This window comes from Symsagittifera roscoffensis, chromosome 3 (genome assembly GCF_963678635.1).
Source record: "Symsagittifera roscoffensis chromosome 3, txSymRosc1.1, whole genome shotgun sequence".
Lineage (NCBI taxonomy): Eukaryota > Metazoa > Xenacoelomorpha > Acoela > Convolutidae > Symsagittifera > Symsagittifera roscoffensis.
The window spans coordinates 13,875,667-13,898,650 of NC_087064.1; positions in this window are offsets into that span (position 1 = coordinate 13,875,667).

Consider the following 22,984-nt stretch of genomic DNA (forward strand, 5'->3'; position numbering starts at 1 on the left):
AAGCATTCAATATTTTTTTCAGAGTTGGACTGTCAAAGTCTTCAGAAAAGCTCGGTTTGACTATTCTACAAAAAAACTCCCTTAGCTCAGAACTCTTGATAAGATTAGCAAGAAAATTCAGAACTCTTGATAAGATAGAAATTGCGAGGATATTGTTTCTTTTCTTGTTATCTGTGTTTTCAACTCAGACCTAATCAATAAAGTGACAATTTTTTGGTAACAGAAAAACTAGTAGATTTACAACGCATTTTTTTTTCATATTCCGCCGTTACCTGCTCGACCAAAAATTCACAGAGTTTGATCTGATTGAGTCTATTGCTGCTCAGTAAGCGCAAATTATCCTAAATTGTCAAAATTTGGCTTTTTGTTTGTGTTATCTCAAAATTCATTCTATCTCGGTGTTCCTTGACAACGTTGTTGTATCTGTTTACTGGAAATTGGCCGATAGAGCAGTAATCACCATCTCATTTTGGAAATTACCAAAGAGTTTAGTTTTAGAAAACCTGCAAATCGGATACTTGAATAATATTTGTTGTTTTGAAAACCAAAAGATATTAAAAAACTACTAAAGACTTCCCATTGAGAGGGAAGATGAAAGTTATACCCTAATTAGAAAAGCTCAGAACAGAAGATCAAAACATTCAATATTTGCTTGAGAGTTGGACTGTCAAAGTCTTCAGAAAAGCTCGGTTTGACTATTCTATGAAACAACTCCCTTATCTCAGAACTCTTGATAAGATAAGCAAGAAAATTCCCCTATCTTACAATCTTCTTACAAAATTTTGAAATTTTTGTTGAGAACACTAATTAAAAAAAAAACGTTTCCAATTTTTTTTAAGTCAAAGATTTTGACAACACTACGCTTTAAAGAAAACGCTCACGTTTATATCTTAGTCTAAGATAGGAACGTCTTCCTACATACATAGAAAAAAATTAGGAAACTTTTGCCTCGAAATTTTCCCGAAAATTTTTTTAAAAAAATGACAAAAAAAATTGATTTCCCTGTTTTCTTTTCATTTTTGGCCAGTTCTTAGATCAATTTTTAAAGTATTTGAAAGTGGTTGAAACAGTTTTGGCGACAAAGCTCACTCGAATATATATGATTTGATGCATACAAGATAGAATTTGGGACGTTACTGCTTCTTTTCTTATTATAAGTGTTTTAAAGTCTATCCTAATCAATACAAAGACAAGTTATTGTTAAGGGAAAAATCGGAAGCTATAGCACGGCTTGTTGAAATTGACACGCCCCTGAAACCTGTTCAAGCAAAGTTTTGAAGAATTTGATCTGAATCTTTGGCAGCTCAGTAAATATGAATTATCTTGTATTGACATATTTTAGGCTTTTAACTGTGTAATTTCAAGACTCATTTTTCTAGGTGTTTCTGGACAACGTATTTACCGGAAGTTGGACAAAAAAGCCTTAAGCATCAAATCCTCTCTATGACTATCATAAAACCTGCAAAACCAAGACTTGATAGCGTTTTGATTTTCTCAAATCCAAAAAGTTTTGAATAACTACAACAAAATATCCCATTGATCAGAAAGCTGAAATTTATACCCCAATAGAGAAGACTCAGAACAAATTATTTAAGCGAAAAAACATATGCTCAAAAGTTGGACCGTCAGAATTTTCAGAAAAATTTGGGTTGACCATCCTACAAATATTTACTCTATTTTTGAACTACTTTGAAATTTGTAGGAAAATTCAACTACCTTACAAATTTTAACAAAGTTTTGAAAGGTGATTTTTTCGAAAATAAAAAACTTTTGACAACACTACACGTTAATTGAAACACTTTAGTTTATGATTTATCCTAATAAAGGAACCAAATCTGACCAAAAAAATAAATTACTCTGTTTTTTTCCTCGTTGGTCAGCTTTTAGATCATTAACAAAAGTATTTAAAAATGGTTGCAAATTTTTAGCGATAAAGATCAATCAAGTACATACTCTTTTCATGCATACAAGATAGAAATTGCGAAGATAATGATTTTTTCATATTATCTGTGTTTTCAACTCAGACCTAATTAATAAAATGACAATTTCTTAGTAACAGAAAAACTGGTAGATTTACTACGCACTTTGTTTTTGATATTCCGCCGTTACCTGCTTGAGCAAAAATTCACAGAGTTTGATCTGATTGAGTCTATTGCTGCTCAGTAAGCGCAAATTATCCTAAGTTGTCAAATTTTGGCTTTTTATTTGTGTTATCTCAAAATTCATTCTTCCTCGGTGTTCCTTGACAAATTTGTTGTACCCAGTTTACTGGAAATTGGCCGATAGAGCAGTAATGACCAATTCCATTTGGAAATTACCAAAAAATTTAATTTTAGAAAACCTGCAAATTGGATACTTGAATAATATTTGGTGTTTTGAGAGCCAAAAGATAATAAAAAACTACTAAAGATTTCCCCTTGAGAGGGAAGATGGAAATTATACCCTAATTAGAAAGACTCAGAACAGACGATCAAAGCATTCAACATTTGCTTGAAAGGTGGACTGTCGAAAACTTCAGAAAAGCCCGGATTGACTGTCCTACAAAAAACCCCCTGATCTTACAACTCTGGATAAGATTAGTAAGAAAATTTCCCTATCTTACAACCTTCTTACAAATTTTTGAAACTTTTGTTGAGAACACAAATTTAAAAAAACGCTTCCAGTTTTTTTAAGTCCAAGATTTCGACAACACTAAACTTTAAAGAAAACGCTCACGTTTATATCTTAGTCTAAAATAGGAACGTCATCGTACATACATAAAAACAAATTAAGAAACGTTTACCTCAAAATTTTCCCGAAGACTTAAAAAAAACGACAAAAAAAAATTGATTTCCCTGTTTTCTTTTCATTGTTATCAAGTTTTTAGATCACTTTTTGAAGTATTTGAAAATTTTTGGTGACAAAGCTCAGTCGAATATATATGATTTGATGCATACAAGATAGAGTTTGGGAGGTTACTGCTTCTTTTCTTATTATAAGTGTTTTAAACTCTAGCCTAACCAATACAAAGACAAGTTATTGTTAAGGGAAAATCCGAAGCTATAGCACGGCTTGTTAAAATTTACACGCCCCCGATACCTATACGAGAAAATGTTTTGAAGAATTTGATCTGACTCTTTGGGAGCTCAGTAAATATGAATTATCCTGAATTGACATATTTTAGGCTTTCAACTCAGTACTTTCAAGATTCTTTTTCTAGGTGTTTCTGGACAACGTAATTACCGGAAGTTGAACAAAAGAGCCTTAAGCATCAAATCTTCTCTATGACTATCATAAAACCTGCAAAACAAAGACTTGATAGAGTTGTGATTTTCTCAATTCCAAAAAGTATTGAATAACTACTACAAAAGATCCCATTGAGCAGAAAGCTGAAAATTATACCCCAATAGAGAAGTTTCAGAACAAAATATTTCAGCGAAAAAAACATATGCTCAAGAGTTGGACCGTCTGAGTTTTCAGAAAAATTCGGGTTGACCATTCCACAAATTATTCTTCTTTTTTTGAAGTACTTTGAAGTTTGTAAGAAAATTCTTCTACCTTACAAATTTTAACAAAGTTTTGAAAGGTGATTTTTTCAAATTAAAAATTTTTTTTCACAACACTAAGTTTTAATTGAAACACCTACGTTTATAATTTAGTCTAAAAAAGGAACCAAAATTGACCAAAAAACTAGATTCCTCTTTTTTTTTCAATGTTGGTCAGCTTTTAGATCATTAACAAAAGTATTTTGAAATGGTTGCAATTTTTTAGCAATAAAGATCAATCAAATACAAAAATTTTTGATGCATACAAGATAGAATTTGCGAGGATAATAATTCTTTTCTTGTTATCTGTGTTTTCAACTCAGACCTAATCAATAAAGTGAAAATTTTTTGGTAACAGAAAAACAGGTAGATTTACTACGCACTTTGTTTTTGATATTCCGCCGTTACCTGCTCGAGTAAAGATTCACAGAGTTTGATCTGATTGAGTCTTTTGCTGCTGAGTAAGCCCAAACTATCCTGAGTTGTCAGATTTTGGCTTTTTATTTGTGTTATTTCAAAATTCATTTTTTCTCGGTGTTCCTTGACAACTTTGTTGTACCCACTTTATTGGAAATTGGCCGATAGAGCAGTAATCACCAATTCATTTTGGAAATTACCAAACAATTTAGTTTTAGAAAACCTGCAGACCGGATACTCGAAAAACATTTGATGTTTAGAAAGGCAAAAGACATTAAAAAACCACTAAAGATTTCACATTGAGAGGGAAGATGAAAATTATACCCTAATTAGAAAGACTCAGAACAGAAGATCAAAGCATTCAACATTTGCTTGAGAGTTGGACTGTCAAAATCCTCAGAAATGCCCGGTTTGACTATTCTACAAAAAAACTCCCTTATCTTAGAACTCTCGATAAGATTAGTAAGAAAATTCCCCTATCTTTCAACCTTCTTACAAATTTTTGAAACTTTTGTTGAGAACACTAATTAAAAAAAACGCTTCCAAATTTTTTAGGTCCAAGATTTTGACAACACTAAGCTTTAAAGAAATCACTCAAGTTTATGTCTAAGTCTGAGATAGGAACGTTTTCATACATACGTAGAAAAAAATTAGGAAACGTTTGCCTCAAAATTTTCCCGAAGAATTAAAAAAAATGACAAAAAAATGATTTCCCTGTTTTCTTTTCATTGTTGGCCAAATTTTAGATCATTTTTTGAAAGTTTTTGAAATTGGTTGAAAAATTTTTGGCGACAAATGTCAAACGAATATATATGATTTGAAGCATACAAGATAGAAATTGGGAGGTTACTGCTTCTTTTCTTATTATAAGTGTTTTAAACTCTAGCCTAACCAATACAAAGACAAGTTATTGTTAAGGGAAAAATCGGAAGCTATAGCACGGCTTGTTAAAATTGACACGCCCCCGATACCTGTTCGAGCAAAGTTTTGAAGAATTTGATCTGTTTCTTTGGCAGCTCAGTAAAATGAATTATCCTGAATAGACATATTTTAGGCTTTAAACTGTGTAATTTCAAGATTCATTTTTTCTAGGTGTTTCTGGACAACGTATTTACCGGAAGTTGGACAAAAGAGCCTTAAGCATCAAATCCTCTCTATGACTATCATAAAACCTGCAAAACAAAGACTTGATAGAGTTGTGATTTTGTCAAATCCAAAAATATTGAATAACTACTACAAAATATCCCGTTGAGCAGAAAGCTGAAAACTATAACCCAATAGAGAAGACTCAGAACAAAATTTTTCAGCGAGAAAACATATGCTCAAGAGTTGGAACGTCAGAATTTTCAGAAAAATTTGGGTTGATCATCCTACAAATATTTCCTCTGTTTTTGAACTGCTTTGAAGTTTGTAAGAAAATTCTACTACCTTACAAATTTTAACAAAGTTTTGAAAGGTGATTTTTTCAAAACTAAAAAATACTTTGAAAACACTAAGTTTTAATTGAAACACTTCCGTTTATAACTTAGTCTAATACATTAACGAAAATTGGCCAAAATATAGATTACTCTGTTTTTTTTTTCATTGTTGGTCAGCTTTTAGCTCATCAACAAAAGTATTTAAAAAACGTGGCAAAGTTTTAGCGATAAAGATCAATCATTTACATAAGTTTTTCATGCATACAAGATAGAATTTGCGAGGATAATGTTTCTTTTCTTATTATCTGTGTTTTCAACTCAGACCTAATCTATAATAAGACAATTTTTTGGTAACAGAAAAACTGGTAGATTTACTACGCATTTTTTTGATATTCCGCCGTTACCTGCTCGAGCAAAAAGTCACAGAGTTTGATCAGATTGAGTCTATTGCTGCTCAATAAGCGCAAATTGTCCTAAGTTGTCAAATTTTGGCTTTTTTTGTGGTATCTCAAAATTCATTCTTTCTCGGTGTTCCTTGACAACTTTGTTGTACCCAGTTTAATGGAAATTGGCCGATAGAGCAGTACTCACCAGTTCATTTTGGAAATTACCAAAGAATTTAGTTTTGAAAAGCCTGCAAATCGGATACTTGAATAATAATTGTTGTTTTGAAAGCCAAAAGATATTAAAAAACTACTAATGATTTCTCATTGAGAGTGAAGATGAAAGTTATACCCTAATTAGAAAAACTCAGAACAGAAGATCAAAGCATTCAACATTTGCTTGAGAGTTAGACTGTCAAAGGCTTCAGAAAAGCCCGGTTTGACTATTCTACAAAAAACCCCTCTTATTTTAGAACTCTTGATAAGACTAGTAAGAAAATTCCCCAATCTTAGAACCTTCTTACAAAATGTTAAAACTTTTGTTGAGAACACTAATTAAAGAAACCGCTTTCAATTTTTTTAAGTCCAACATTTTGACAACCCTAAATTTTGAAGAAAATGCTCTTGTTTATATCTAAGTCTAAGATAGGAACGTCTTGCTACATTCCTAGAAAAAAATAAGGAAGTGTTTCCCTCAAAATTTTCCCGGAGATTTGAAAAAAATGACAAAATTGGATCTCCCTGTTTTCTTTCCATTGCTTTCCATTGCAGAAAGTCCAAAAAAGTAAAAGTATACACAAGAGCAATCTCAAAAGTAAATGCACCAAAATTGTTTGCTAAAAAAATAAGAAATTGTAACAGTCGCCTACTTCGGTCACATATGAGGCTAAAGAAAAATAGGCCCTATAACCATTGGCTCAAGAGTCAGGGACACTATCTCTTGTGTTTTTCTACCTCAAAAACGGTCGGAGCCAATTCGGTTCACTTGCGAAATGAGACTAGAACCCTTTACAGCTTAAAGGCCACTACCAAAATACCCCCCCCCCCCCCCACTTTAGAAAATAAGAACGTCCCCATAATTAGGTCTCAAAATACCCAAAATGCGCGAACGCCGTTAAAAACAGGGTCGGAAAAATCCGTTAAGTTACTTTTTATTGGACAGTGGAACTTTGATCCATTTCAGATGGATCAACCTAAAACTAGTCTTACCTCAACATACTTATCACAAAATGCACTCGGGAAAACTAAATTAGGTACTTACATAGCGGCACACTTGACAATCAGAGTAATTCTAGCATAAATATAATTGAAAATAACTCGAGAAGTTTTCTAACAATGAGTTCCAATCAAAAGAAATGAGTTTTAAATTGAGAATGTAGTTTTGGGTCTGAACCATTGGGAGACTTCAGTTGTCTACCTTTCCATTGAAGGTTCACTCTGGTTCAGTCGAATTCCGATCTTCTTTCGTAATCACTCTGTCTCCTATATCAAGATAGGACAGCTCTACTCTCGTGGTTCTTATTATTATCTCGGAAATTGCGAATAGCAGTTTCCCGCTGTTTTTTCTGTCACTTTCCCGCTATTGCGATTCGGTCGTTCTGATTTCAAATTTTATATTTTCAGTTGTCGCGAGAAAACTGAGCAAGACAGGCTCAATTTGAATTTTTGAAAAATTAAATTTCATTCCAAAACCACGTACTTCGTATTCCTCAAGGTCAAACTTCCAGACTCAAGATTGATGTCCTCATCGCGCGCTGTTGTCTGTCAGTGAATCTCCGGAAACCCGAGTGCTGCTCAAGGTACAGTGCCAGAGGTCATTTACAGAAGTTTGCAGCAGTCTTAACTTTATCTACACCCCAAAATTCACATCCATGTAAAAATTTCACACTATCGCTAAACAGCAATCAAAATCTGCACACACCTGCACCATTGAATTTTCGCTTTTTAAGCTAGTAAATTGAATTTTCTTTTGTCCTCATCAAACAGGAAATTGTCATGCAGCTTTTTGATTTATATAATAGATATAACATATTAATAACAATATCTCATTTGTTAAAATTTCTTTTTCGTGAACCCAGATTTCATCCAAGTTCACCCTCGAGCCCCTTTCCTTCCCTCTCAAGACTCAATACTCTAAAATTCCCCATTGAGCTACCTGCTCATCTCGTGTTCTTCGCCTTCGAGGTACCAGACCCAGACGTATTTGACACTGTAATCTGCTTCAACAGTGCCTCTTCATCATCGGAGCTAATCACGATCTCTTCCCAGGCTTTCAGCTGTTCGTAGGACCGCATCCATTCCCTTTGTTCCTGCAATCTCTTTGCTTGGTTGGGCAAACTCTTCACCCTCGACTCTCGGTTCAAGCAGAAGGAATTGTGCAGACTCAGGCTCACGTTCTTCGCCAACTCTTTCTCTAGTATCGACTCTCTCGCTTTGGTATTGTTTCTTGACACTCTACCAACTCTTTTCCACCCCGTCGTGATCGCATTTTGATGGGTCAGCAGAGGTCTCTTGAAAGCCTCCGGTCCTATCTCGGCCAGGAACTGTTGATATTCCTTTTGATATTTCTTCATATGAGCCTTCGTTACCATGTACAACCCGGATGTCAACGTCGCTCGAAACCAAGGAAAGAACCTTATGCGGCTCCATACGTGTCTGACTTCCATTGGTATGGCGAATACCTTGCATGCAGTCTCAAACAACTCAAGTCTCCTGCTGTAATCTATCGCGTGTATCGACTCTGCCGTTGGCGTCTTCGACTCCCGATACTTCGTTACATTTTCTTCAATCCATCGTAGAGCCAGCCTCGTGCTCACCACCAAGATGGTCACCTTCTGCTGATGATCGGGCAGTCCTAACGACCGAATTTCTTCCACATCCCAGATCAGGCAGAGTTTTGCGTGATCCGGATACCACACTGTTTGTGCCAGACAGTGGCATGGACATTCCCCATGTGTGAGGTCAATACTCCTAAGGTTGCGCTCTCCCGAGGCTTCTAGGAGAGGCTCAAAATCCATCATCTTCTCGTGTATCGCATCGTTCTCCTCCACGTTTGGAGCACCACCCATAGGTTTCCCGATCACGTTTTGTCTCTCGTGGTCACTTGTGTTTTCACTTTCCAAACCCAAAAGTTCTTCCCCCCAGATTTCACTCAAGTCATCCCTCTGTTCTCTAGGCACTGTCCCTCGGATTTTCCTCAACAACCCGTGTGAGTGATGCGACATCCGAGCCAGTCTCACAAACTTGGGCACTGAGAAGGCCTTGTCTATTGATACCTTTTGGCTGGATACCTCCACCATCGCCATGTGCAATGGGTAGTGGCTGCCGCATAGGTTGGCCATCACTGACCCCACTAAGGACTTCGCATTTAGAGGCAGACCATAGGCTTCGCTCATAGGAAATCCCATTTCTGCTTCAAGTCCAACCTTCCAGCTCTTGATGTGTTTCTGAGTTACCTGCAACACCCCGGGCCATGACTCCACACTCAACGCGGTCACCAAGTGGTGTTCAGACTCTAGCCTCTCCAGTGACTGCAGACTGCACATTCTCGAGAAGAATCCCAGAGATGTTGCTATATTCACCGTGGTACTCGAATAACACTCAGCCACTATCTGTACTTCACTCTTCTCCCTCTCTGTGATGTCTTCAAACCAGGTGACTAGATCTTCTTTTCGGAAGGACTGTATCCTAACGCATGACCGTCCATCACAGGCCATTTCCACACGTCGAGTCAAGACAACTGCCCGGCTCCATTTTCTTCACCGACCCTAGTTTACTCGTCGCTTCGCTTGACTCCTTTACCTGAGGCAAGATCAACTTGTGCACTATACTCAATGTTGCCAGATCTTCGTCCTCCGCCGGTGCTAATCTCACTCGCTCCGTGACTTCCTCGATCAGGCTCGCATGGGGATGTGGGCACCAGGAGGGCTTAAGCAGTTTCCACACCACTCCCAGATTCGTGACCAATATGCCGTTCCCGTTACCCATCTTCAGCTCGACTCTTTTACTTGAGCGCGGCACGCTTATCACCTCTGGCATATTCTCGAGAATCAAACCCAAGCTCGGTCTCTCTCTCTATAGTGTCTATTTCCACTATCTTCTCTGTCCAAAACTTTAGTAGCTCCGCCACCTCGTAGTTTCTGTGAGCGCCTCCGGCTTCCGAGTCCAGGAAAGGGTTGTACGCCATCCCCATCACTCCAGACACATACTGGTATTCTCCCTTTTCATTTGGTTTCAAGTACTCTCCTGACGAGGCCAAGTTGCCGTGCACGTCGTGTCCCTCCTCAAACTTCTTGTTGTAGAATCTCCGTATCTCTTCTAACTTCCTGTGGCTCTCTAGAGACTGCCTGGAACTATCCTCCTTTTCTATCCCAGTACTCTGGTATACATTCAAGATGACTGCTGAGACTCTCCTTTCCACTGCTTTACTCCCGATTGCTTTTTGTTGACATGCTAAGATGGTGCTGTCAGTCATCACCGACATTATCCACCTCAAGAAACAAGTAGCATTTTTCCTCCTTGCCAGGCTCAAGCCTGAGTTATCCCTAGCAACGTGTTGCATCAATGTCTGATATATTTCTAGACTTTTTCCAGCCAACTTCAATTTGTCATGCGAGGTCAGCGTTTCTAATTCTATTCCCACCAGGCTCCACGCGAACATCAATTGTCCCGCTGCTCTAACGAAGGGATTTGCCATCAACGGCGACGCCGATGAGGATGTCCTCATCGCTTCTTCAAAATGATCCCTTAACAAGTTCTGCCAAGTTCTCTTCAGTTGGCTCCCCAATTCTAATTTGTTAATCTCAGCCTTCTGCTGGGTAGCCCAGTTGCGTCGCTTGCGTGACACTCCACTGTCGAGTTTCTTTAGGCAGTCTTCCAGTTCCCTCAATGTTTCCAGGGCCACCCACCACGGCCGGGAGGTGTTCCTCGTTTTATTCTTCTCAAGACGATCACTAGTTACTTGCTTCCCAGTGGCCTGGTGTTCATTTGAGACCCATTCTTTGCCAACGTCTACTTCCCATGTCTGCCCGCTCGTCGAGCCTCGTTTCATCTTTGTCCTCTGAGGCTTGAAGTCTTCTTCCGTTGTCGAGTTGGTGGGAACCTCCATCTCTCTTTCTACTTCGAGCTATTTCCTTGGTTCGTAGCTACTCTTGTAGGCTGCTGTCTTCCATCGTGCCAGAACCATGGGGGCCGTCTCTCTCAGGCTTTTCTCCGAGACTGCATCCGCCGAGGGACTACCCAACCCTTCTACCTCTCTCTTTCTCTTGCGAGACTTCACGCCTTTACTTGGGGGCGTTGCCGTTATCATCACTGATTCGACCTCTTTGTCTCCATCCAACCCTTCCAACTCTTGCCTCCCCCCTGCTCGAGCCATAAGGATATTAGTACTTTTAAATATATTACTAGTCTCGACCTCATCCCCTCTTGCACCTTCAATTATTTTATTGACAATTTTTTGTTTCAGAGTAGAGCTGTCTTTACATTCGTCTTCTTTGGTCTTCAGTGGCGCCTTTCTCAATTCGACCATCTTGCTCAGCAGTTCTCCTCTTGCTTTTTCATCCAGACCTGTTCCCTTCAAGACAGGTTCTCCGAACTTCACCACCGTGTCCCACAGTTTTTCTTTGAAATTGTCTAGTGTGATCTCGCTATTCACTTCTCGATTAAACTCTCTCAAGAATTCTCGCCAAGCGTCCTCATCTAGAGTCCCTAGGAACATGGTCTTGTTTCCTTCGAAGGTATTCCTTTCTCTTTCTTCTGCACTCAAGAGTATCATTCCCATATTGGAAGTCTCGCTCGTCAGTGGTAACTCTAGATTCTTGCGGGGAGATGAGGTCAGAGGTGGCGTGGCAGTGTCTGCCCAATATTCTCCGCTCAGATCCTTCAAAAGTTCTTGAGTGGTGAATTCCTCCTCTGCTGGTTTTGGTTCAGGCGTGTTCCCCACTTCCATCTCCTCTCCTACCTCGCTGAGAGTCTCATCCATGCTTTCTTCTCCTGACTCGACTCTCCTTCTCTCAATTATCCTCCTGAACCGATCTTCTACAGGGCCGCTTCTTTTATCTCCAGGGGTGCCCACCGACAGGGGTGATGGTGTCGTTGGATCTGGTTTCTTGTATTCCGTCAGAGCCACATACAACGATCCTGCTGCATCCAGCTCCTCCCCTTCCTGTCTCATCTCCACCTGTTCAAGTCCGTAAGGCGCCCGGTATTTTCTCGTGGCAAACTTCATTTCGTCCTTGAGCCTCTCATTTTCTTCGCTTGAGTCGTCCAGGAGTTTATTTTTATATCACAGGTGGGAAAATAGACCGCTGCGGTGTAGCCGATGAATAGGGGATCCCAGCCATCGGTGAATTCCCTTTGCTGCCTCTCCCCCGCGGCTCTCGCGAACAGGAATGGGACCACCAGGGAACTGTTTATTCCCAGGGTTATTCTCCTGACCGTTGGGAACTCGGGAATGGTTGCTGGCAAGATTTCCTTCTCTAGTATTGCCTCTAGCTCCCCTTTCACCAACTCGAAGCTCTTCTTCCACGCGGGAATCCTCAAGACCTCTTGTCCACTCGCTGTCAGGGGATTCAAGTTCCAGAACTTGGGATAAGTTTCAATGGGGCGTTCACGTTTCCCCCCCCCCCCATCCTGCACTGCAGTTGCCCTCGGAAATTGTATACCATCAACTCGGGATCTTTCATTTTTCCAAAGAGTACCTGTTACTCATTTGCGCCCTCAGCACCTCTTGCTGACACCAGTTGAGCGCCGTCCCATCCAGCACACTTATGAGGCTCAAGTGTGTCACGGAGTTGCGGTAAGCCGTCACTAGAGGATCTGGAAACGCGTATGTTACAGCTGGACCGTAGATGCATTTTACGACCTCCTCCAGCCCTCGGATTATCCCCATTGGGTCCGATCTCATCGCCAGGCACAGGTCTGTCAACAGAGGCATGCCACCATTCACTTGTCTCCATTCATCTTTCGTTTTCGGATTCTTTTTCTCACCAGTCATATGTCGATTCTGCATCAGAAGATACTCCACCAGCAGCGTCTTTAGTCCCGCAGCACATTTATATGAGTTATTGTCTATGCTCGAGTGGGTTTTCCCCATCGACAGGGGCTACCCATTTTTCGTCAGTCGATGAAATGGCACCAGCTCACCATGGGTCAGGAGCACCAGGGCCAGATATCCGTCAATCCGTTGTGTTTCCACACCCCGACTGAACATATACGCTGGACCCATGTTGAATAGGTACCTCGGGTAAACTAGGTACAGTGCCAACAACAGGCTGATGGGCATGCTCAGTATTTCTTGTACAAAGGCTCCAAAAATTGTTTCCTTTGCACCGAACACTCCAGCCATGAATTCTTTCTCCCAACAAGGACTCAAGAACTTGAGAATCTCGTGATCTTTTCTTCTCCTCAGCTCACCCTTTGCGTGCTCCCTCCAGAATCCCCCAATTGTCACCTCGTTTGCAGCCGTGACGAACCTGGTCACCGTCATCTCCCTACTCTCGGCCACTACCAACTGCTCCTCAAGAAAACTCCAGATTTGCTTCACAAGAGGTGGGGCATTCTCCTTTGTCTTCTCTGTGGCGTTTTCTAGCCTTGGTGTTAGGAACGGCCACCTGCCTCTTTCTTGCGTCAGTCGATACACTATCGACTCTAGTTGCTTCTCTGTTGCAGCCACCTTTTTTCTTTCATTACTTGGTCCCCTTGACTTACTGGTGGAGCTCGTGATGGTCAAATCCATACTTCGAAACCACAAGCTGGCGGTCAAGTGACTTATTATTGGGTGGTCATCCCCTATAGCCGGACTGAACTTGAGTTGTCTGGCGAAGTTCGATATCTCTAGCAAGAGGACTTCATCCATTACAATGAGGATATCTGCTAACTCATAGAAGCCCCTCAACGCGTGGTACACATCCTCCCACGCCGCCGCCAGTTCTGACTTGCGAAGCCTCAAGTTCGTCGGTTCCAACTCTCGATTGGGAGCTGCCATCAGGATCCGCCATGTATTCCCCTCGGCTATTAAGATTAAAACCGCATACACAAACTGTAGAGCGGGAGGCATGCTCGCGTACCCGTGGGACGTCGTGAACACCACTCTTGGCTTAGATCCAAATCGAGAGGCGACGTTCTCCTGCACCTCATTCATTGCTGCAAATAACGTCTGGATAACTTCCCAGATTCTCTTTGGCGCCGGCTCATCGCCCTTGAGTTGCTCAAGAAACCCAGTCGCATGCAGGTGGTCATTCATCCCTGCAAACAGTAGTAGCTCGGGCTCGCAAGGCATCTCCGATTTTATCTCGACCACCAGGGTTAACATTTGGTTCAACTCAGCCTCTGGCAGCGAGTATATCAAAGTCTCCGGCCAGAACAACTTGGGAGACGTTCCCTCGAAGTCCGATCCCGCTACGACGATCACCCTCGCGGCAGCTGGATCTGCTCTGTCGTAAACTGCCAAGTTCTCGGCCAATTGGGCGTTCCCGCAGGGTTTCCCGTATCTAGGGTCGTCTGCCAATCTCGTACCTTCATAAGCGGCATCTGGCAGTTCCATTTCTCTTGGGTCCCATAGTTTGTCCACCACCCTCAACTGCGCTGGAGTTGCCAACCTGATTCTGGCAATGCTCGTTTGGTGCTTAAGGGGCTCCACTATGAGTCCCGGACTCCCCAGCAACTTGAGAGGTCTGTAATTGATAGGTCCCATGACTGATCTTGTAGGAATCCCAGTCAGATCCGTCGTCTCCATTATTCTCGCTCTTGAGAAATGCGTCTCGTGAGCCTTCAACCAGTCCACGCACTGGTGTCTACTTAAGTCATCGCGTGACACGCGCTCGAGACCCAGAGCTTCCGCCAATTCTTGTTTACATTCCAGGTCTTCCAAGTCCAGCTTCTTTACCTTCTCCAGATATCTCGACCGGCTTGTCTCCGCCGGTCTCTCCACCCTCTTGCTCTCCACCACTACCACCGAGGACACTAACGAACTCTGGGGTGTTGATGACGTTGCTTCCTCGGCCTCCATCGGTGTGGCACCTGCTAATCTGGTCCGGCTACTTCTCGAGCTGTCTCTAGAATCGACCCTCGCCCCCAGGCGACTAGATAGAGTTCTTGAGGCGAGGAAAGGTGGATTTGGAGGTGGTCCGAATGTGAATTGGGCCGTCTCCAGCAATTCTGCCTCCAACGCGCTTATGTGCCTTTGGAAAACGTCATTCAACCATTCCACTCCCCTAGGCCTGTCAAATGGATTCCGTCTGAGGATGCATCGTCGGGGAAGACAGCTCGCTCCATTTGCTCGGCTACATCCAGCAATCCAATGGGAAGTACGCTCCTCTGATGTATTTGCCTGATTACTTCGTTCAGGTTCCGTACCTTCGTATTCATTTCCATCGCAAGTTGGCCAGCCTTCATATTGTAGGGGACGATACACACTGTGAGTATGGCAGGATCCATTTGAATCCTTAACTCCTCAAGGATGCAGCTCATCTTGTCATGTAGCCTCATAATCTTCCTTGACTCCCCCCTGGACACGTCATTAGTCCCGATCATTAGAGTTACCGTGTATACTCTTGCCATCCCTAGCATCTCAAGTGATGCTAGTATCTGTGGCATTGCAGCTCCAGCGAAACTCAAGATCCCAGTCTGCCAATGCGACTGAATCCGGGTCAGCACCCGCAGCAGGCTGTCCCGTATGATTAGGTGGACCGTACCCTCTGGTACACGTGGCTGCGTATGGTATTCCACCAAAGTCGCGTCATGGAAGCAATCCCTCCTGACTCTTTGTGCTGTGCTCCAATCCATGCGATTGTGCCTGTGGTACCTGCCCTCCGTGTTCTTCTTGTAACTTGAGATTACCACAGTCCTGATCGGTTCCTCCCTCCAAGTCGGGGGTAGCTCCACTCTTGCTGGACTCTCACGATTTCTTAGCTGTAGTCTCTCGTTCAATTCTTTCAGACGTGACGAGCTCCCGCTCACCTGACTGCTGCTCGGGGTTGAACTCGGAGTATACCCCGGCAGTGCGACGTCCATCAATGGGCGTATCGGTTGTGTCTCTAAACCATGCAGGGAGGACGTCGACTCAATCGGTATCCATACCTCCAACCCCTCGTTCATGTGTTCCTGAGCCGCGCGGTCAAGGTTAAACCGTCCCTCCGATCTGGGAGCCTTGTCCACCTCCATACGTGACTCTGGTCTTGAACCGGCGGCCGTTCGCTCCTTGGGCCTGGCTCCCTTTTGCATGTCGAGCTCGCGCTGTCGCCGCTGGATTCTCTCAAGTTCCGTCTTCAGCTGTTCACAATTCGCCGCATTCTCTCGAACCCTTTGTTCTTGCTGGTGCTCGGCCTTCAGCATGTCGAGTTCCCGGCGCGCTTGGTCCTTTTCAATGACCGCCTGATCTCTCTCCAGATTCGCCTGATCTCTCTCGAGCTTCGCTTGATCCCGGTCGAGATTCGCCTTGTTCCTCTCCCTCTGTGTCCTCTCAAGTTCTCTTTTCAGACTACTGAGCTCAGGATACGCCTCTTCCGTTTGCTGCGCTCGCGTCATAGAGGGTGTCTTACTCGTGCTCTGGCCCGCTGATCTTGCTGATGGTCTGATTGGTAGTGGGAACTCCCCTGCGCCATACTCGGTGTTTTTGCTCAAGCCAGGATTCCTCGCCAAGTCGAATCCCCTCACTCCTCCATCCACATTCCAGGAAAACCATCTGGTTTGCTCTTGGTTGGATATTCCATCTGTGGTATAGCCGACCATTAAAACCGCTTCTATTGCAGACTCCCTGCATTCACCCTGCTCTTCCAATTGGAGGATGGCGTTCAGCATCACCGCCATTCTCTCATCCACTTTGGTGTAATCCAGATCCCTCAAGCGTCTGTATAGCTCATCAAGTGTGGGCGTCTTCAGAGCCGCGGGCATGGACTTCCAAAATCGATCTGCCATTTTTTTTTCTTTTATCTCTGGATGATCTTGCGCACCGTACCAACTTGAGTGCTTGAGAATTAACTTCTTCAAGTGTTGTTTGACTGTGGGTTCGTTCAAGACCTTCTTTTTCTTTCAGTTGAGTACAGTTGGGTAGTCAATTTGACTTTACCATATCAATCTGAAAATAAAACCTGATCTTTAGACTGACATGACATGTTCCTAACCTAAAACCCCCCTGCCATCATAGTTAAAACCTTATCCTTTTCGTTCTACTAAAATAATTCAATTGGAAGTTTTCTAAGAGCATGCAGATTCATTTTATGTTTTAGCACCATCAATCATTTAAAATTTAATTATCATGCCAATCACTTTTAAGATCCTTTTACCTGTTCCGTGCCCCAATACCTAACTTGAGATCCCTTCATGCCCAACTCAAGACCCCCATGTACCCGACTTAGGCGATACTCAAGTTGTATTTCTTGTGCAGATGTACCATTATCTCCGTTTCTGCGAAGACCACGTGTAGGATAGCATATAGTTCCCTTGGGCTCAGCTTGCCCCTGTTCGGGTCATAGACCGGCATTGAGACTTCCGTTATTCTTCTTTCGATCATGAAGTCTCGCAGTCTCGTTAGTGCCAACATCACGTGTTCAGGATCGATCGTGTTCCTCTCACTGACCCTCGTCACTAAGAAGCACAGGTATTTGCCTGGGACTTGTGCTACTGATGGTGGAAGCGCAGACATTCCTCCCAGCCCCGGTCTCTGTCTGAATAGAAACTCCACGTTCTGGTCTTCTATCTTGAAGTCGGCCTTCAGTCTTGATTTGAAACTGATGTCCGCCGTGATACAGATTGCGCTAGTCCTGTCCGACAGAATGAAGTCACTATCCGTTATCAGGATGTTCTCCGAGTATTCGTTGGGTATTTCAAACTTCGTTTTGAAATTCCGTCCGATGGTAGGCTCAGCCTCCTCCCCATCCAGTTTCTTTATCATCAAATTTTCTTTATTCCCTGAGTTTCTTTATCATCAAATTTTCGGTGTGGGTAAGTCCTACCCCCACTCCCCGGACAAAAATATTTATCGACGTCCCCGTCGATGGTGCTGGGTCTAAATTATCTGGTGGAATCTCGAGCGGCCTGTCTGTTGCTGTCCAGCCGAAGAGGGGATCCTCCATTTTCATGTGCTTTCCCGCTGATACGTCAACTTGTTGGATGCTTTGTCCTTCGCCGCTTCCGTTCTTGACATCGCGCATCCATTCTAATATCCTCAATTCGTATTCTCCCTCCTCTCTATCTCGCTCTGTTCCAAATCTGTCTCTCGTTCTGCTGTCGAGTAGTCTTTCTGCGGGTAGTGTTCATTATCATTGATAATTTCCCATTCATCATCGGCTGCCAGTTCGCCCACACTTAGTAGCTCTTCGCTTAGTTCATCGGGCTGTATCTTATCAATCAAGAAATCATCTCCGTACCTGTTGTACCTCATGCCTGTCCGTTTGCGATTGCCACTTCTAGTCCCCGCTGGTATTGGTAAGTCTGGTTCTGTCCACTTCGGCACCTCATCCTGCTCTGGATCTTTCCAGTCTTCTTCCATAAAGGATTCCGCCTCAGAGTCCGCTTCTATCTTTTCATTGTCATCCAAACTCAAGTTCTCGTTGCCATCATTCTTCTCTCTAGTGCCTTTTTCGTTCACTTCACACGCTGGCTTTACCAGTAGGTACTGAAGTCCCTCCATGTCCTGTGGTATACACCAGTCTTCTGGGGATGGGACGTGAGGCTTCAGATTTTCATAATGTGCTGCTCGCCCCGTACTCAAGCGGTAGAACCGTCCTTGTTGATGTACTTCCGTTATCATGAATGGTCCTCTCCATTTCTTAAGTAGTTTCTTTGTCCCTTTGGGCGGTATGACATTCTGGAAGACCCACACGTACTGGCCCATTTCATATGGCTTCTTTAATATCTTTTCATCATATTTCTTGCGCTGTCTCATTTGTGCTTGCGCAGTGTTCCTCCTGCAGAGCTCGTTTAGTTCCTGCTGTCTCCTAATCGCTTCTTTCACGTACGCTTGAGGCGACGTCCTCTTCCCTTCGTATTCCGGGTAAAAGAATGTCAGGGGCCTTGCTCTCTCCCTGCCCGTCAACATCATGAAAGGACTGATGCCCATTGTTGAGTGTTGCGTACTGTTGTATGCCCCTACGACTTGCGGCAGATGTTTATCCCAGTCCGTCATGTATCATGAGCAGTATACCCTCAACATGTTCACCACCGTTCTATTCTGTCTCTCTACCAGCCCGTTGGTCTGAGGATGGTAGGTTGTCGAGTGTGCTTGAGCAATGTGTGACCTCTTTATCAATTCTTTTGTCAAGTCCCCCACAAAGGCTTTGCCGTTGACAGACTGAAAAGTCATTGGACAACCATATCGTGATATCCAATGCGTTATCAGGTGGTCACAAGTCTCCTCTGCTGAGGTTGTCTGACACGGGACCGCTTCTGCCAATTTTTTGAAGTGATCTATTATAACCAGTATCTTGTTATATCCCGACTCCGTCATGCAGATCTTTTGATGGTCTATCTGCACCACCTCGTTAAACTCCGAGCTTTCCACGAACTTGAGTGGGAACTTCATCTTCCTTGGGTCTTTTACCTGCAGGCATGCCAGGCATGCATTCACCCATCTCTCGCAAGCTTTCCTTAATCCTGGCCAATCAAACCTGTGAAGTATTGTCTGTTGCATTTTGTCTATCCCTTGGTGCCCCATCTGATCGTGCGATCTGAATAACACCTCCGTCTGATACAATTGTGGTAATATGATGAGGTTGTGCTTGTGTAATATCTTCTCCTCATCTTTTCTCTTGCACGCTACCACCCCGTCAGCTGTGTGATAGATTAAATCTTTTTTTTTCTTTGTAGAACTGGCTCAAGATCTTGTAGCTGTCTTCATCGAGTTCCCCTTTCTCCTTGGACCCCGTACGGATCCATTTGGAGAGGCTACTTGTCATCTTGTCATTCTTTTGGGCCCTTATCAGGTCCGACAGCCTATATCTCGCTTTGACATGTTCCTTTAGTGCCATGATCTGTCCATTCATTTCCGCAGGGTTGTGGATGTCATCATTCAGCTTTACGCATATTATCCTCTTCACGATCTTCATATCATCTTCTGGCACCAGATTTGTTCTGACATTTGAGTCGCATGATAGTTCCCTGAATGGTTTCCTCGATACCGCAATTTTCTCAAGTTCTTCGCCTCTTTGTACTTCTTGTTCGTCCGAGTTGTACGTTCCCGAGGAGGTATCTGTTTGTAGCTCCCTGCCGCGGTGTCTCATCTTCTCCTCTGCCAGTATCATGTATAGACTATCCTCATCATCGCTGCTCTTTTCCGAATCTTCATCCCATTCTTCACACTCCCCGGACAATTTCTCTTCTCTGGATTCTTCTTCCTCCGTGGACGTGGACCACTCCCCGGACTCTTGACCTAGTCCCAGGTGTTCAGCTTCTTCCTTAAACGCCACTTTCTTCTTCCTGACCTGAGTCCGCTCAAGTATGTTATCAGGGATTTTGTCAACCAATGATCGCACGACTATTTTGCCATCAGTAACGCTTCCTCTTAGAGAGTCTGCGTTGCCAACTGTTTCACTCCTTCGCAGTATCGTGACTTCCGGTTCCTCCCTACCCTTTCCTACGTTCACGGGTTTATCATCTGCCAGTTTCTCAAGTAATCTCCACAAGTCTACATCTACCTGAGTATCTCCCGTTTCCACCTGGTTGAGATCATAGCCTTTTGCCTTGAGCGTCTCTCTCACAATTTTTGACTTGAGCATAATCTCTATCGGCATCCCTCGCTTCTTCTTCAAGATTGTTTTCTTTTGAGGCTCTTCTGCTAATTCGGGATGATCTTCTATCGGTTTGCCTGACTTGTCTAGCCATCTCGTGAGTGGAAGACTGTCATACGTTTCTTTGTCCATGAAGGAGAAGCCATCTTTAATCTCGAGCCTGTCCGCCTCCCGCTGTTCCTGCCTCTCGTAGAACTCCGTCCTCTTACTCAAGCTATCGGCATTCTGATGTTTGTCCCTTGTTCTATGCTCAATTATCATGTTGTACCCTCCAAGTAAAATATCCATCTCCCAATGTAGCTCTGGTCCATCGAGTACGTCTTCAGCCAAATGAGTGCCCTGTTGTCGACCCGCAGCTTAAATGGATCACTGCCTAAGTATGCTCTGTATTTCTCGACAAAAGTAACTACCGCGAACATCTCTGCTTCCGGCGCCCCGTACTTCATTTCTGTGTCACTCAAGACTTTGCTCCCGTATGCTATTGGTCTTGAGACTGTCTTCCCGTTCCATTCTTGTTCTTGATGGAGAATTCCAGAAATCGCACCTAACGACGCGTCCGTATCAAACACGTACATCCCTTTTTCCGTTGGCATCCCTAACACCGGTGCCTCGCACAACTCTTTCTTTATTCTCTGGAATGATTCTTCTGCTGCGTTGTTCCATGTGAACTTTTTGCCTTTGTGTCTCATTAATTGTTGCATCCGGTATACCTTGATGAATTCCCTGTAGTAGTTCGGAAACCCAGGAAGCTCATCAACTGGTGTTCCGTTTTTGGCAATTTCCAAGTTAGAACTGCTTCCACTGCATCTGGATCCAGTCTGATGCCATGCCTGTCCACCATTCTGCCCAAGTATTTTATCGAATCCTTGAGTATCTCGCACTTTGACGGTTTACACTTTAGCCCCGACCTCTTCATACATGCAAACACCTCGTCCAGTCGCTCGATATGGTCTTCCAGTGTGGGTGTCGCTATTACCACGTCATCCACATAGCACATTACCAGATTGCCGTACTTCTTTGTCACACCTATCAGCGCATGTGCCATCAACCGTTGAAACGTGGCTGTGGCATTGCAAAGACCAAACGGCATCCGTTTCCATTGAAACAGCCCCAACTCGCAAGCGAACCCTGTTTGTCCCTGTCTTGCTTCCTCAGCGGGACCTGCCAGAATGCCGAACCTAAATCAAGAGTTGTAAAAAACTTTGCGTCACCTAACTTCGAGAGGCTCTCGTCAATCCTAGGTATGGGATAGGCATCCTTCAACGTGACGGAGTTCAGATACCAAAAGTCACAGCAAAACCTCAATTGGTCGCCTTTCTTTTTGGCCATCACTACTCCACACGCCCACGGTGACTTGGATGGTTCTATCATGTCATACTCTATTAATGTCTCTATTTCTTTCCTACATGCCTCTGATTTGTGGGGGGTCATGCGCCTCGCCCCCTCCCTGTGTGGTACCGCATTCTCCTCAAGTTCTATTTCGTGCTCAGCAAAATTACAACACCCGATGTCTGCTTTATGTCTCGAAAAAACTCCCTCGTTTCGCTCTAGTACGTGCTTGATGGCTTCGAGCTGTTCGTCCGTCAACTTGCCCCTTAAATATTCGATCTCCGGCAGGACCGGTTTATCACTCTGCATTTCATCTAGTGTGGGCCGTTCCGGAAAATTCGAACAGCTCGATAGCCCATCGTCTGTCTCTGACTTAAGCGATTTCACAGGCCCTGATGAACCTTTTATTTTCTTCAATTGTTTCAAGATACAAATTTTGTTCCTATGATTGGGACAATCAACAACTTCATTTTGTTTTGAATTTTCAGTCACTTCATATCAAGTTTTAACGGGTAAAACATATCCCAGCTTCCTCCCCCTCTGTATTGTAATGGGTATATCAAGAGTATTCAACAAGACACTGACGCAGAGACCGCTCTTGGTTATCGAGAAGGATCTTCCTAAAACAGCAGCACTTTGACTATTAGGATTCGGGACTATGCATACTTGCTTGTTGTCACTTAGTTCATTGTAATTTTTCATTCGCTAGCTTACGATTGCCGCTTCGTTCGCCTTTAGCCTCACTCTCCTACTCAAGAATACCGGTGCTTTATTTTCATTCACTATTATTAAATTTTCCGGTATTATTGCGTACCTCCTATCCGGGTTTCTTATCCTGAACATCGCATTGTTTAAATCAATTGTTACGTCGAAGTTCCTGATGAAGTCCCTGCCTGAAATGAACTGTTCAGACTCATCTAGGTTTTCTACCACAAGAAAGCTAATCCACAGATTGCGTTCCCCCAGATTTAGGGCTATTATTGGTGTTCTGCCTAGCACCCGCAGCGCCCCTTTGTTGGCAGCTGACAACCGTTTTCTCGAGTCTATCAAGTCATCTTTGTTGAAGCCCATTCGCTCCCAAGTTTCGATTGGTATTACACTCAAGACCGCTCCTGTATCGAGTAACCCACGCAAGTGAGTCTTCTTGCCTCTTATGTCAAGCACGTGTGCTGATACGTCTGCCTCTGTCC